This window comes from Haemaphysalis longicornis, unplaced genomic scaffold (assembly GCF_048455015.1).
Source record: "Haemaphysalis longicornis isolate Haplotype H1 unplaced genomic scaffold, Haemaphysalis longicornis Haplotype H1 scaffold_7, whole genome shotgun sequence".
NCBI lineage: Eukaryota > Metazoa > Arthropoda > Arachnida > Ixodida > Ixodidae > Haemaphysalis > Haemaphysalis longicornis.
The window spans coordinates 26,040,766-26,056,161 of NW_027526422.1; positions in this window are offsets into that span (position 1 = coordinate 26,040,766).

The window sequence follows — 15,396 nt, forward strand, 5'->3', positions numbered from 1 at the left end:
ATCCCTCACCTGCTTCAAGCATCGGACGTCGGTCATCGGAGTGAGTCGAGGTCGTTTCTCGGCTCGAGCATCAAAAGAACTTCATTATTTCGTCTTCATCATTCATCAAGAAGATGGAGAGCCGAAATCTAACTCGTACTAAATTACATTAATAGTTGTTGTTATTTTATGCATTGCTTGGTGCTATGTATATTCAGTTGTGTTATGAATTATGAAACAAAACGTATTAAATTTTTCCGTGACGACGTTAAGCATAACATGGACGCACGAGCAGGGCTTGTTTCGGAGGATTTCAGCGTTACTTGCATTTGAACCCCAAAAAATGTGTCAAAATTTTTCATCATAATTTGGTTCCACGTTTGCCTTTGTTCCGATTACTCTCAGTGTGTACCTCCCGACTGTAATTTCCCCATTCGAGTTCTTACGAGAGCGGGGGCATTGAAAAATTCCCCGCATTTCCCCGAGGGGAAGAATGTGAAAGTGCGAATGCAGGAGTTGAATTTGCGTGGTTCGGTAATGTTCGCGAAAGAGAGATCACACACACACACACACACAACTACAAAGAAAGAAAGATGCATTTATTCACAGACACCTATTTGTGTTGTCGTTGTACTTGATTGCTAGAGCGGATCTCAGCTTTGAAATTTCGTGTCAGTACACCTTTAAGCGGGTGCATTAGCCCTTCTCACGCCCGATTCCTGGCCAATCCCCCACGTGGGTATGTGCCATGCACAGACACCTATTTGTGTTGTCGTTGTACTTGATTGCTAGAGCGGATCTCAGCTTTGAAATTTCGTGTCAGTACTCCTTTAAGCGGGTGCATTAGCCCTTCTCACGCCCGATTCCTGGCCAATCCCCCACGTTGGTATGTGCCATGTCAGCGGCCAGGCAGCGCGCGCCCAGCTCCCCCCGTTGCCAAGGAAGACGAGGAGATTCCTGGCCAATCCCCCACGTGGGTATGTGCCATGTCAGCGGCCAGGCAGCGCGCGCCCATCTCCCCCCGTTGCCAAGGAAGACGAGGAGCGCGCGCACCCGCAGCTGTTGCTATGTGGACAGACGGCGGTCACGTGAATTCAGGGTCGCCTATAAAGTGCATTCGCACTTAAAATATGACCCCATTTTCATGATGTCTTGTAACACGCAACACCTACTCCACCCTATGATGGATGGGATAGTGCGCGTTTGCATATTGTGTTTTACTGGGACGCAAATACTTTAAATGTAAAAGTTCTAAATGTCAAAGCGCGCTCATTAAGCAATGCAGCGGCGTAACAAAGCTTACCCGATACACGCGTGCCGCACGTGTAGTAGGCTGATGCAGGATATGATGACAGAACAATGTTATATACCGGGAACATACATACTGGTGCGGCCGGTATTTAGTCGTGTAAGACCGCGATGCTGTCTTCACTAATGGCGGTAATAAATTTTGGATAGGCTGTGTAGCCATTGAGTAAGGTAAGTGTGTCTAGTTCGCCGTTCGAATGTAGGCAAGATGTATGATACGAAAGTTTTTCAAGTACGCTGAAGGAGGTGCAGTGTGGTAGTGGTTCATATCACCCGTACTGGTGACGACGTAATCCATGACATGTGACTGCGGGCACAACCCAGAATGCAAGAATATGGAAAGATGTTGAATTGAGTGGATTAGCCTGCACGAGAACTGTATTTAAAGGGAATATTCCATCGCTCGCCGGTGATTCTATACTGTCTGATCATCTTGAATTTATTGCTTCGTAAGCCTTGCTGATGCGAAGACCTTATTTGCCTCACGAGTCAGAAAATCCAGAGCCGTTGTTGACCGTCAACAGCAGGTGGTACCAAAAATAACCGACGGCTCAAGGACTTAAAACACGTCAAAAAAGCGAAGCTTGATGTCACATCTTTCAGGGCGGTTCATGTAAACAAAGTATATTTATGACCTTAAGAAAATTTGGTGCATAGCAAGTTTATTCCGTTTGCTATTCTTGTAGAAAGGCGAAACAATTATGGTGCCAAAGCATAAGCTTTGACCTCAGTGTAGAAAAGGGACAGACAACTGACCTTCCTCGCTAGTGCATATAAAAGCAGAAATTGTTCACAGGCAAAGTATGTAAAAAACATGATTACACTAAGGGAACGAGAACGACATTCGGTGCTTACGCTTCTGTGGGCGCATTACTTGACCTGCAAATGACACACCCAACTACACATTAGTAAAGCATACCGAAAGCGTATAGACTGAAATATTTACGCAGGCTGCTACGGTTTACTTCTTCACAGCAACGTTTCCTCCACCCCAAAAGACTTTAAAGTGCCGCTGTATTAATAGAAAGCAGAGGTGCCATAAGCTACCGCCCCACAGGGGCTTCAAAACAGAGAGAGAGAGAGAGAGAGAGAGAGAGAGAGAGAGAGAGAGAGAGAGAGAGAGAGGCAAAACGGTTATAGTGAGAATTTATGGTGTCCTTGTAGGAGTGGTCCCCTCTTCACAGGAATTCATGAGCCATCTTAGAATCAATGTTTTCCCAATAAACATGCTCTTTCCAGTTGGAATTTTCCGGGAAGATAGCCTTTCATAGTTATTTTGATTTGAACATCCGTATTATCGACTTTATTTACCATGGGCCTTATTCCCGGTTTCGCCTGGGCGCTGCTATACCGACATGACGCCGAAAACACCCTTTCCTGTTGAACAAACTTTTAGGAAGATGGTTATGACCAAGCAAAACTAAGAATAAGGCAGCAGGTTATTTGTAGATCAAATTCAGGTAATTTACTTATCGGCAGCTCTGCCTTGTTTACTCCATGGTTCAGAGAGCCCTTTACCAGCGTAACGACGAAACGCGTTACGCAGACCGGCTCTACAGTAATACATTCCATACTAGAATGTCACAATTGTGCCAGTAGCTACTGTTTTAGTTTAAATCAAGTTTTTAAGTAGTGTTTTTCTATCCTCACGTGAAGGTAAATTCAGGTTGCACTGTGGTTTAGCGTCATGATTCGCAGAATTGATCTTCGTGGCTGAAAAGCCCAATATCATCGATGGGGCTTCACGACGTTACCAGCAAGTCAAATTCTGTGTAACGCGCTCTAGGTAATTCTCTTTCGCTAGGCTAGAGAACATATACTCGGCGAATTTCAATAGTCTGTGTCTTCAGGAGCTGATGCATCACCCTGCAGCACTGTCAGGTCAGGGTCTTCTGACGCCACATCTAACTGTCCGCTGAATAGATTGCAGCCATACTGCCCAGGTTCAAATGGGAGATACAGTTCATTCTTTATCGCTCCACTTCTAGTGAATGATTATTCATTTTAATCGACAGTACAACATTTGTTGCCCTTTGAAAAGTATATGCCCCGTTTCTTCAGTTGGGTTGTAGTCAATGCTAGGGAAACTTGTATTTTAATGCCAATGTGCAACTTGCAATGTTTGAAATAAGACGGTTCAAGAATGGATAGACTTGAGCGTATTTAATATGTGAAGGAAAGCTTGACATCCACCTAAATGAAGCCATACGGCTACAAAGGAAAGCTATACAGTTTTCTCAGAAACTTCGCAGTTGAAGAAAAATTCGTCCTCGTCCTGGCCCGGTCGATTAGCGTATTTAATATTTTTGAATATTTGCACCTCCCTATTGAAAAATCCTGTTCAAAATCAAACAGGATCGTACGGGATCTGTCTAACGGCCGTACAGGTTAAAAGGGTTCAAACCAGACCCGTTTGAGAATTATACAGGATCAAACAGGCCCGGTCTGTCAATCATACAGGTCTAACCGGGCTTATTTGCCAGTATTATAATCGTTGCTCGCCTTTAAGCTGCGCAGTGTGTTGGGGGTTCGATGTCCTTCCTTATCATGACGAAGTGGTTGAACAGATACAAGGAAAGTCATCCGGCACAATCCTATCTCGTCATTTCGGCGCAAAATGCTCCAACAAGTAAAACTTTGCTACCTATTGCTTCCAGTCGGCGTCAATGTAGGTTGAAATGCAAGTGCCACCATTGCTTTTTCCGCGCCATTGTTTTGGGCACGGCGTTCACGGCAGAGACCTTTACCTCGGAAGCTCGAATCCCGCACTTTCATTTCGAGATGTTTTTTTGCCGCTTTTCAGTGACTCGAACTCTCGGCTTCTCCTGCTCTTGCTTCGCTCTATAATTGTCGCTTATGTCGCAGATGCAGAGACACATTTACATGCAGCATCTGGTCCCTGTGTCTGCGCAGAAATGTGGGTTGGACAAAAACAGGCTGCAGCCTTTTCCATGCTCTTTCCAGAATATATTGCAAAGCATGCATACACTGTATCCCTCGGCCTCCATTTTTATTAGGCACATGTGCTGTATAAACCATTGAACTACACAACAGTATTTTGCCTTAGAGTAGCCACGAAGACAAAAAAAAAAATGGCTGCGGCTTGTCTCAGCTAACCTTGGATATGCAAAGCAAAAACTTGGCTTAGTCTGGTTGAGTCTTGGTTTCTCTTGGTTAACCTTTGGTTTAGCTGTATTGCCGACCCCGTCTCAAAGCCGTTCGGTTGATGGACTGATGGACAGTGATGATGATGGACAGTGTAGAAAAATGATGGACAGTGTACTGTCGGACCTGAAATGGCAGTTCTGCTTAGTTTACCCGGATGACGTTGTCATTTTTTTCCCGGCCCTTCGACGAACATCTCGATCGCCTGCATGCCGTGTTGAACGCGATCCGTTTAGCGGGACTGTCGCTCAAACCGGAAAAATGTCACTTCGCGTTTCAACAGCTCAAGTTCCCCGGCCACGTAGTTAGTCCTGAGGGTGTCAGCCCCGACCCTGACAAGACGGCGGCGGTGTGCGCATTCCCGACGCCCGCTGACAAGCGCGCCGTGCGCCAATTTTTGAGTCTCTGCGCTTACTACCGGCGCTTCGTGGGTAACTACTCCAAGATAGCCGAGCCCTCACTCGTCTGACAAAGGACGACGTGCCATTTTTTTGGGGCGCTGAGCAGACAAAAGCTTTCTATGAGCTGAAGGCGCGCCTGCAAAGTACCCCTATTTTAGGACACTTTGACGAAGACGCCGACATTGAACTTCACACAGATGCGCGTAACGTCGGTCTGGGTGCACAGTAGCAGGATGGTGCTGAACGCGTCATTGCTTACGCAAGTAGCACGTTATCACGCGATGAGGCAAATTATTCCACGAACGAAAAGGAGTGCTTGGCCGTGATATGGGCAGTCACAAAATTCCGCCCGTACTTATACGGCAGGGCGTTTTGAGTGATCAGCGACCACCACTGTATGTGTTGGCTTGTCAACCTTAAAGATACGTCAGGACGTCAGAAGAGTTTGACGTGACGGTCGTATATAAGTCTGGAAGACGCCACACTCACGCTGATTGCCTGAGCCCCCCTGGAGCGAGTTACTGCTGACCAGGAAGACGAAACACCCTTTCTCGGAGCGTTGGGACCATCAGTCCTCGCCGAAGAACAAAAGAAGGACCCAGAACTTCCGCCGCTCATTGAGTACCTCGAAGGTCACAGCTCGAGTCCTCCACGGCTCTTCCAGCACTCGTTCTCGTCATTTTTGCTGCACAATGGAGTCCTTTACAAAAAAAGATTTGACCAGGAGCCACCCACCTTCTTCTTGTTGTGCCAACAGCGCTACGTGATGACATCCTACACGCCTCCCACGACGACCCTTCGTCGGGGCATATGGGTTTCAACCGCACACGCTTCGTAAGAAGTACTACTCGCCAAAGTTGGCTCTGACAGTCAAGCGCTACGTCAAAACATGCCGTGGCTGTCAACGGGGAAAGACACCGCCCACTAAACCAGCTGGTTTTCTTCAGCCTGTTGATCCACCAAGCAGGCCATTTAAGCAGGTCTGCATGGATTCTCTAGGGTAATTTCCTAAGTCATCAGCTGGGGATCGGTGGATTGTTGTCGCTACTGATTATCTTGCCCGTTATTGCGAAACCAAAGCATTGCCCAAAGGAACATCGGCTGAAATTGCCAGATTTTTCGTCCATAACATTGTGCTCCGTCACGGCGCCCCATCAGTCATCATAACCGATGGAGGCACAGCGTTCACCGCAGCAGTTACTGAAGAGGTAATGAAACTGTGTCATACCGACCATCACAAAACCACTGCATATCACCCCCAGACAAACGGGCCTACCGAAAGGCTGAACAAGACTATCGCTCACATGGTTTCGATGTACGTTGATCTTGACCCCAATAAATGGGATGACATACTGCCGTACGTGACCTTTGCAAACAATACGGTAGTTCAAGAAGCGACAAACTTTACTCCTTTCCGGTTGGTCCACGGCCGCGAAGTGACGACTATGTTGGATGCGATGCTGCTTCCGGGTGAAATCCACGAGTTTACTACAGACGCCACGGAATACGCTAGCCGCGTTGAAGCTGCCAGACAACTTGCGCAACAACGCATCCGTCACCAACAAATGACTGATGCCCGCCGCTCCAACTTACGGCACCGACAAGTAACTATCCAACCCGGTGACCAAGTCTGGGTGTGGAGCCCTGTGCGACTCCGAGAACGTTCCGAAAAACTTTTACGCCGCTACTTTGGGCCTTACAAAGTGATACGCCAAGTAAGCGCAGCGAACTATGAAGTTCTTCCCGAAGGAACACTGCGGGCACCGCGTATAGGACACTCCCTGAAGTGGTTCATGTTGCCCGGATGAAGACGTATCCCTCACGTTGACAGTGGCTTGCGAAATTTTTGCGTGTTGCGTCGTGCTGTTTTGCTTTGTGTTTTTTTACATTCTATTTAAATATGTTAAGCATCGAGACAATGCTTTGAAAAAGAGAGGGGGTATTGCCACGATGACATAGAATTAAGGAGGGGGGGGGCTCATGCTTTTAGCAAGCTGCTGCCGCTGCCAAGCGGTTGCACGGCTTTATGAGCGAGGGGCTCTGCCTGGTTGCTCTGTGTTCTTCTCTCCTGGCTTCGGCTGCTAGCTGTTCTGATCGCCGCTCTTCAACCATTAAAGCACCCCTCCATCCGGACTCGGCTTTGGGACGTGAAAATATTATAATAAAGCATTTTTATCGCTATACAGTCTTCAAAGGGTCCCTGACATTGAATAGTACTCTTTTCGAAACAGGGTTGGTTGATTGATTCCGTATTGACTGATTGTGACGCCTGACGCGCCGGCGCTACCCAGGAGATGAGGCGCTACACAGGCGCTGCACAGTAGAGGGCTCCGTATTAATTTTCACCGCATAGGGATCTTTAACGTGCGCCAAAATCTCGAAGCCACAGGCGTTCTCGCTTCTTGCCTCCATCTGAAAAGCAGCCGCCGCAACCGAGAATCGAACCCGCGTCCCCATCGATTCCATTTTGTAGGGCAAAACACGGCTTGCCATGATTAAAAATCATGTACAGGGGGGATTAAAAGAAATGCGAACAACCGAGCGCACAGCCTCCGACGCATGCCGCACCGTCTGGCTGCAAAGTCAGTAAACTGCGTGCATACGCAGTTCTTTCAGATCGTTTGAGACTGTGACCTACTGTTAGAGTAAATGCTTGATAAATACGCAACGCCGGCCATTTATTTTGAGGCGGCTTTTCACGCTGCGTCGCCACTGAACAGGATGTTCGTCGAAGGGCACCGTGCTAGCTGCAATCAGCCTGAACCCGCCGCGGTGGCTCAGTGGCTAAGGCATTGCGCTGCTGAGCACGAGGTCGCGGGTTCGATTCCCGGCCGCGGCGGCCGCTTTTCTGATGGAGGCGAAAAGCAAAAACGCCCGTGTGTGCGAGATTTCGGCGCACGTTAAAGATCCCCAGGTGGTCGAAATTAATCCGGAGCCCTCCACTACGGCGCGCCTCATCGCCTGCGTTGCGTCGGCGCGTTAAACCCTACAATCATGCCGCACGTGCCTCGTTACTCTGCGTGGTCCGCTCGAGCCACCGGAACGACTTTTGTACAATGGCTGCGTACTTCGGCCCCGCCTGTTCAAGGCCGGAGTGGTGCACTGTTACCGATGCTTTCGTCAGGGGCACATGAGCACTTCGTGCCCCTCCGCGACGTCAGAGCCACCGGCTACCTCTGAATCGGAACCACCAGCTACCCCGTCGGCCGCACCGCCAAAAGTCACGTTTCGATGCGGTCTGTGTCGTAGCGATGACCATGACATTACGGACAAGAAATGTCCTACGAAATGCAAAGCTGCGCTTGCTAAACGACGAGCGTGGCGACGCCGGTCTGAGCCCAAGGGAATCCACACGTCCAACCGCTTCGAGTGTTTGGCGGAGGATAACGAAGACGCTATGGAGGAAGCAACTGCAGAGCCTGCTGATTACACACAGCCTTCGTACCGTGATGTGCTCCGTCGCTCCAGCCGCCGACAGAATAAGCACAACAAAACTGGGAAGGCATCTCCAGTTACGGACGAGCTAGTGGAGGTGGACCAACAGTTGGCTGTGCTGCAAGCCGAGGTCACCAAGCTCAGCCAGCGCCGTGCTCGGCTAATTCGTCGGTCACAACGTCAGCAGCCAGAAAAACCAAGCCATTCCAGTCAGCCCGGTCTCTCACAACCGAGCCTGCACCAGCAAAAGCCAGTCCCTTCCATCCGCACCCAGCAAGAGCTCCTTCAGTTTGTGGTGCAGCAGCTACAGAATTTGGTGTCTGTGTTAGCAGCCCAACTTCGCTAGACCTCTTATTACTATGCCTGACCCACAATATGTAGTACAGTGGAACTGCCGGGGGCTCACAACGAAGATGGGCGAGCTTCGTGAACGTCTCCGCCTAGGCAAACTTCGAGCTTGGGCGTTCCTGCTCCAAGAGACGAACGGATTACCTCGCCTCCCCAATTTTAGAGCCTATGCTACGCCTTCCATACCTGATGGGCGCTGTGGCTCCACCACGTCTCCACCAGGCAAAGCCGCAATTTATGTGCACACGGCGTATGCACAAACTCCAATTCCATTAGAAGCATGGTGTACGGCTTGGCAGGAAGTGGTTGCGGTAAAGGTGCAACTGCCCAAGTGTGCAATAATTCTTGTATCGTGTTATGTGCGGCCTCACAGCGGACGTGCACCACGGCTACGATTAGGCTGGCTAACATCTCTGCGTCGTTCGAACGCTGGCTGTCCCATACTTGTAACTGGCGACTTCAATGCGTCCCATTGCAATTGGGGATACCCTACCTCAAGTGAACGTGGACGCATGTTACTTGAGCATTTCAACGATGCTCAATTCGCACTACTAAATGATATAGCAAGCCCTACGCGTCGATGCACTCATCCCCGGATGCCGCCCTACTCACCCGACTTAACCTGGTGGCTTGGGAGTGCAGTGGTATCTTGGCAGCGAGAGGCTGACTGCTGGGGTAGTGATCATCACCCTATCATGCTTGGCATTGCCCCGAACTCGACGCGTCGACTTCGGCGAAGCTGCACTCTAGTAAACTGGGATGAGTTCCGGTGCAACATCAATGCAACCATGACGGCCCCCAGCATAGACCCCACCACTGTGATTAAAGAAGCTCTGAGCAGTGCCAGTCGGAGGACGTGGGTAGAGGAGTCCCGGCCAAAGCCTGACCTCCGACTTTTGCAGCTGTGGGCCCAGCGCAAACAGGCTGAAGTGGCTGCCTCGCGAGATCCCTCGTGTGCGCCGGCTCGAATTCGTTTGCAACGCTTGACCGCTGCGGCCAGACGACATGAGAAGCGTCTTTCACGGCAACGATGGCTTAGCTGGTGCGAGTCACTCGGCCCTTCGTCCACCACATCGTCTATTTGGCGCACTTTTCGGGCAATGGAATCAGGCGGCCGCACTCCGGATGCAGCAGCCAGTGCGTGCCTGGCATCAGGCAAGAACCCGGACCAATTTGCCTTCGATGTGGTTCGCGCCTTGTACCCTGCATTTGACATCCTCCCGGCTAGCATCCCGTGCCCGTTTCCTCTACCGCGCCACGTCGGTGCCTCTCCGTCTGACGATGCAGTCCGTGGAATACAATCAGCTTTCACTATGGCAGAGTTCCTGGATGCGATAGACCAGGCGAAACTTCGGTCATCTCCCGGCCCAGACGGCGTTGCGTACGAGGTTTATAAAAACCTCGACGATCCGGCCCTGAGCCGTCTTCTCGACTCCATCAATGAGGTGTGGCTCTCGGGCCAAATACCAGAGTCATGGCTCCGGGCAGATATCGTCGCTATACCGAAGCCAGGCAAACCACCCGAGCATCTCCCCAATTTGCGCCCAATCGCATTAATGTGCACCTTGTGGAAACTGTTGGAGCGAATGCTGGCTACGCGACTTCAGTGGTGGATGGACACTTACCAGTGGTACCACCCGGCACAGATTGGGTTCAGACCTCGTCTGGGGACAGAAGATGGACTTGAGCACTTATCATCAATGGTGCTACTTGGCGGCCGATCTCACAAAGTGCGGACGTTGCTTGCCATGGACATTCACAAGGCATATGACAACGTCAGCCACAGCGCTATCCTGGAAGTTCTCCAAAGCCTACTTGTCCCGGAAAAGGTCCGCTCTTTCATCCGGACCTTCTTGTCTAAAAGATCATTTTCGGGTACGGATTGGTGGAACTAGTTATGGCCATTTTACGGCCGTCCGTGGAGTGCCTCAGGGGTCGGTGATTTCACCCTTCCTCTTTAATGTAGTTATGCTGCCGCTTGCCTGGCATCTTGGCTCCATATCGGACCTACACCTTCTGGTGTACGCGGACGACATTACAGTATGGACTGTCCACCCAGACCTGTCTCAGCAAGCCGCCAGCCTGCAACAAGCTTTAACGGACACACAGAAATGGTGTGAATACGCTGGACTCTCGCTTTCAGCTGAAAAGACAGCCATTCTGTCCGTGGCCAATGCTTGGGGCCGTCGTAGACTGGAGATGTCACCGATCTCGCTGCAACTCTCCGGCCAGCCTGTGCGCACTGCCACCTCGCTTCGTGTGCTGGGATTGGAGATTTCATCATCAGGGTCAGCTGCCTTGTGGCTTCGATCTGCCCGCCAACAAGCAGGTCAAATGCTACACCTTATACGACGCATTTCACAAAAGTCTGGAGGCTCCTGCTTCAAAATGGCCCGACTCTTGGTGCGGTCAATACTTCAGCCGCGACTTGTCTATCAGGCTCAATTCCAGCTAATGACCCAAGCGGAGTGGGCCCGACTTGAAGCAATTAATAGAGCTGCAATGCGGACGATCACCTGCCTCCCTCAAATAACGCCTATACCAGCTCTTCAGGCCGAAGCTCAACTTAACACCCTGGATGAGCTTGTACATCAACGCCGCTCCGCACGCCAGAACAAACTAAATTTTGTTCCGGAGGCAGCGGCGTTGGCGATCTACATGGGCCGTTCTCTACCCGCCTTACCAGCCCACCCTGTAGCTAGGCCGCCCTGGCTGTACCATCAAGTGACCGACAACCGGCCTCTCATTCGACTCCACAGTCTGTCGATGGGAAACGTAGTCGAGCAATCCGCGGGTGTGCCATTAATAGCGACTGCGAACCTGCCCCAGGTTGTAGAGGCATTTGTGGATGCTGGGGCCCAAGACGGCGTTTTAACTACAGCGATCGTATGCCCCTCTCATCCAGAAGCAAACCAAAACTGCGCATATGAAACACTCCGCACCTGGCCTTCTATGCTGGCGGAGCTTACAGCCATCCGGGACGGACTGCAAGCTCTCCTACCGGCACTTCTTGAAGCTCCTGGAAGTTTTACGGCACACATTTACACGGACTCAACGGCGGCCATACGGGATTTGCGACGTGTAGCCTCCAACTCGTCTGTCTCAAGAGACATTCATGACCTGCTGGACACGTGGCCCTGCCCTCTCCGACTGTCGTGGATACGGCGTAATACTATCACCGCTCATATTGCGGCGGATAGTTTCTGTCACGTTACGTCGGTTCCACGGCCCCTGCCCTTGCTGACAACTGACCCACATGACCAACTTGTCCAACTAAAGGAAGATCTGCGTCGCGCCACACGTGCTCTCATCCCACCGTGTGGAACAGACCTTCCCAGTGGGCTCGCTCGCTGGGAGGAGGTCCTGCTGCGTAGACTACGAGTTGGGGTGGCCCTCTCTCCTGCGGTAACCCGGGCGTGGCCACCGCGATACCATGCCCCGTTTTCCACGACCTGCCCCTTTTGTACGGCTCCTGCCGAAGAAGCCGACACCAACCACCTGCTATGGACGTGCCCTTCACTGAGTGCAGCGAGATCCCGGCACCTTCGCGGCACAGGCCTGCATCCGGGGAGACCCCCCGATCTTCAGCGATGGCTGTGGGGGCCCCACCATCGCTGTCTTCTGGACTTCATCCGGGAAACGGGTGCAAACTTGTACCTGTAGGAACTTATGCCAAAGGGCATACTGTCGCAATTAAAAAAAAATCAATCAGCAATCAGCCTGCTGTGCGCTGGGCTCCAGAATGTAGTAGATAACAGGATGCTCAGTGGCGAGAGGCCACAAAAAGACTCCGAAAAAATGAATGACCTGCGTCGCTTCTTTATCAAGCACTTCCCCTAACAATAGGCCTCACTCTCAAACGGTCTGTATAAACTACGCATGCGCGCAGTTTACTGAAAGAGCATCCAGACGGTGTGGCATGCGTCGGAGGCTGTGCGCTCCGTTGTTCGCATTTCTTTTAATCCCTCCTGTACCACGAGTCCTGAATGATCTATGCTCTAAAGAAATCAATTTACATAGTGTGCATTACACCTTCTCAACGGGAACTTTAAGGTCTCAACAGTCTTTCGTAAACTTTTTTTTCGCAGTCTTGAGCATTATTTTCTTTACCAGACTGCTATTGTTACTTGCTGTCAGTGTGATGTAATTGTATATTTTTATACATTTGAATTTCGCTTTCTTTCAATTGATAAATATTTGAAAAGAAAACTTTGTGTTGCACTACGAGAGGTCTGTGCCATCACCTTTTCGCTGCAGAGGGTAAAAGAAACATCAACAATGCCTTCCCTTCATTTCTTTTTTTTTTGCGAGAGTTTGCCTTACGGCATAACAGCTATATGTACAACATAACATTTGTTTCACGCAGAAACGTCAGCAGATGGCTAAGATAAAAGTCTTCTCGGCTTCTCGGCCTTTTAGTAAGGCTTCTCGGCCTTTTGGCTAAGATCAAAGTAAGTATAGTAAGTGTAGTAAGCTGTAGTACCTGACCCCTGGGGGCTCCTCTGAGAGCTCCTGTCCCTCCTGGACGCCTTCAACCCCTGAAACCCGGACCTGCTGCCTTCGGACCTGCTGCGCTGCTGACCAGCCGCCATCTTGAAGGCGCCGGCCGCCTGGATCGCCACGGTATAGTATATTCTAGGCACTATAGCCACGGATCGTCGCCCGGATTGCCTTGCCTGCCTCTCGGATTCATGCTGCCTGGAGGACCTGCTGCTGTTGCATCGGTTTTCTATTTTGAAGGGTCGTGCAGCCGCATGCCTGCATGTTTGTTTTTAACTGTTGCTATGCTGTAGTTGTGCATTCTAAAGTGTAGTTATGCAGCATGCCTGCCTGCATGGCACTCCCTGGCGCTTCGGCAATGTTCAGAGTGTAGTTTCGCACACGCACTTTGAAGAGATTGTCGTTTTGTGCCGAACTTCGCACCGCTTCTGCCCCGGACACCCGCTGACCCTCAGCGCTGCTCGGACCAGCTGCTTGCCTGCTGCCCGGACCCTCTCGGCTGCCCCGCTGGCTCTCGGATGCCTCCCGAACCCCTGCTGCTGCATGAGCCTGCTTCTTTGGAGCATTGTGCTACTGCATGCTTGCTCGTCTCTCATCTTCTTGCTATAGTTCTGCCCTGTGTTTTTCCGCATAATGGCTCATTTCGCTAACAAAACCGCCCTGCTCCTGCTTGACTAAACTCATCTGTAACAATGTAAACAAACCGCCATCTCCTCGCTTTTTCTGCTTTCTCCTACCCATCTTCTCTTCTTTCTTTCGCTTCCCCCCAGCACTAACAATGCACAAACCGCCCTAACAAGGCCCTGCCCACACGTAGGATGGTGTTTACAAAAAACACACCCCTACACGCTTGCTTCCTGCTTAACCTCGCATTGACTTCCTTGCTTTCTTGTTTCTCTTTCCGTTTGCAGGGGCAGAATGACCAGGCCCAGCGCAACCTGATGCACCACCACAATGGCAAACGACAGGGCTCCAGTAGCCAGGCGGCGCAACAGCGGAATCCCGGTGCCCACACCGCGGACACCTGAACCCCCCCCCCTTCCCCTCTCCACCACCAGATAAGGGGCACCAACCTCGCAGAGATGGAGACTCACTGTTTGTCTTTTTTCCAGCCCCCATGTCTTCAGGTGCACAGACATGGGCTGCACGTCAGCCTACACTGCTGCTGCCTGGACGAACAAGCACCAGTCGCTCGAAGGCACCTCGAAGGAGACCACGGCATGCGAATTCGCCGTACGGTCCACCTCTGTGCCCTGTGTGGGGACACGCTAGGCGCCAGGCCAACAACGCACTTCCCATTGGCAATGCAAAGGCCTGGCCAATGGGAAGGCCACTGCAGCCCCTCCCAGCAACGGTACCAGTGCACTGAATGCAGGCTGTCCCTAGTAACGTTGGGCTGTCCTTCCCTTCCATGAAGGGCCTGCACAACCACGTACAGTGGCACAGAAAAGAGGACGCCAAGCGACTGCGTGCAGCCAGCTCCCGGCCAAACACCGCCCCAGGAGATGAGGAGGGGGAGAATGAGGAGCAGCCGCCAACACAAGCCACTCCGGCAACAGGCGGCGCTGCGACCCGGCACAACGAGGGACCTTAGCACAACGCCCAAGCTTTCAGCAGCCCAGAACGTGGCAATGGGGAGGAGAGCCAACAGCCCACCCCCCGTCTAACAAACACCCCTCTCCCGCAGGCCAGCGGGCACTCTACTCCTAGCCAGTCGGACCAGTCTGCCACACCCTCACGCCTGTTCTCGCAGTATGGCCCCAGCCAGGAAGGGAGTCCGCAGGCTGACGACGGTGCACTAATCGATGACAGCTCTGTGCTGGGAGAGCACACGAAAAAGCTGCAGCGCGTGCGAAAACTTGCTCCGAATGCAGAGGCCTGGGACCAGTTCCTGGAGATCCTCAATGACGCAATGACCGCAGCGGCAAGCACAGTCAAGCTGCCCACAACCACAGGGGAGGGAAGACCCCGGCGCTGCCGCCAATGTCCAGCAGATCCAGACGCTGTACCGTCGCAACCGCCGCCGTGCAGTCCGCCTCATCGCATGGGCCCCTCCCAGATGTGTCCCATCCCACCAGAGGAGTTTCAGGCGCACTTTTCCACAGTGTGGGGGCCCAAAGAAGCAGACACAACGCTGCTAACACAGCATCTGCCTGCCCCCGGGGAGATGCACCTGACCCTACTCACTGCAACTGAAGTAGCGGAAAAAAATTTCCCCGCATTTCCCCGAGGGGAAGAATGTGAAAGTGCGAATGCAGGA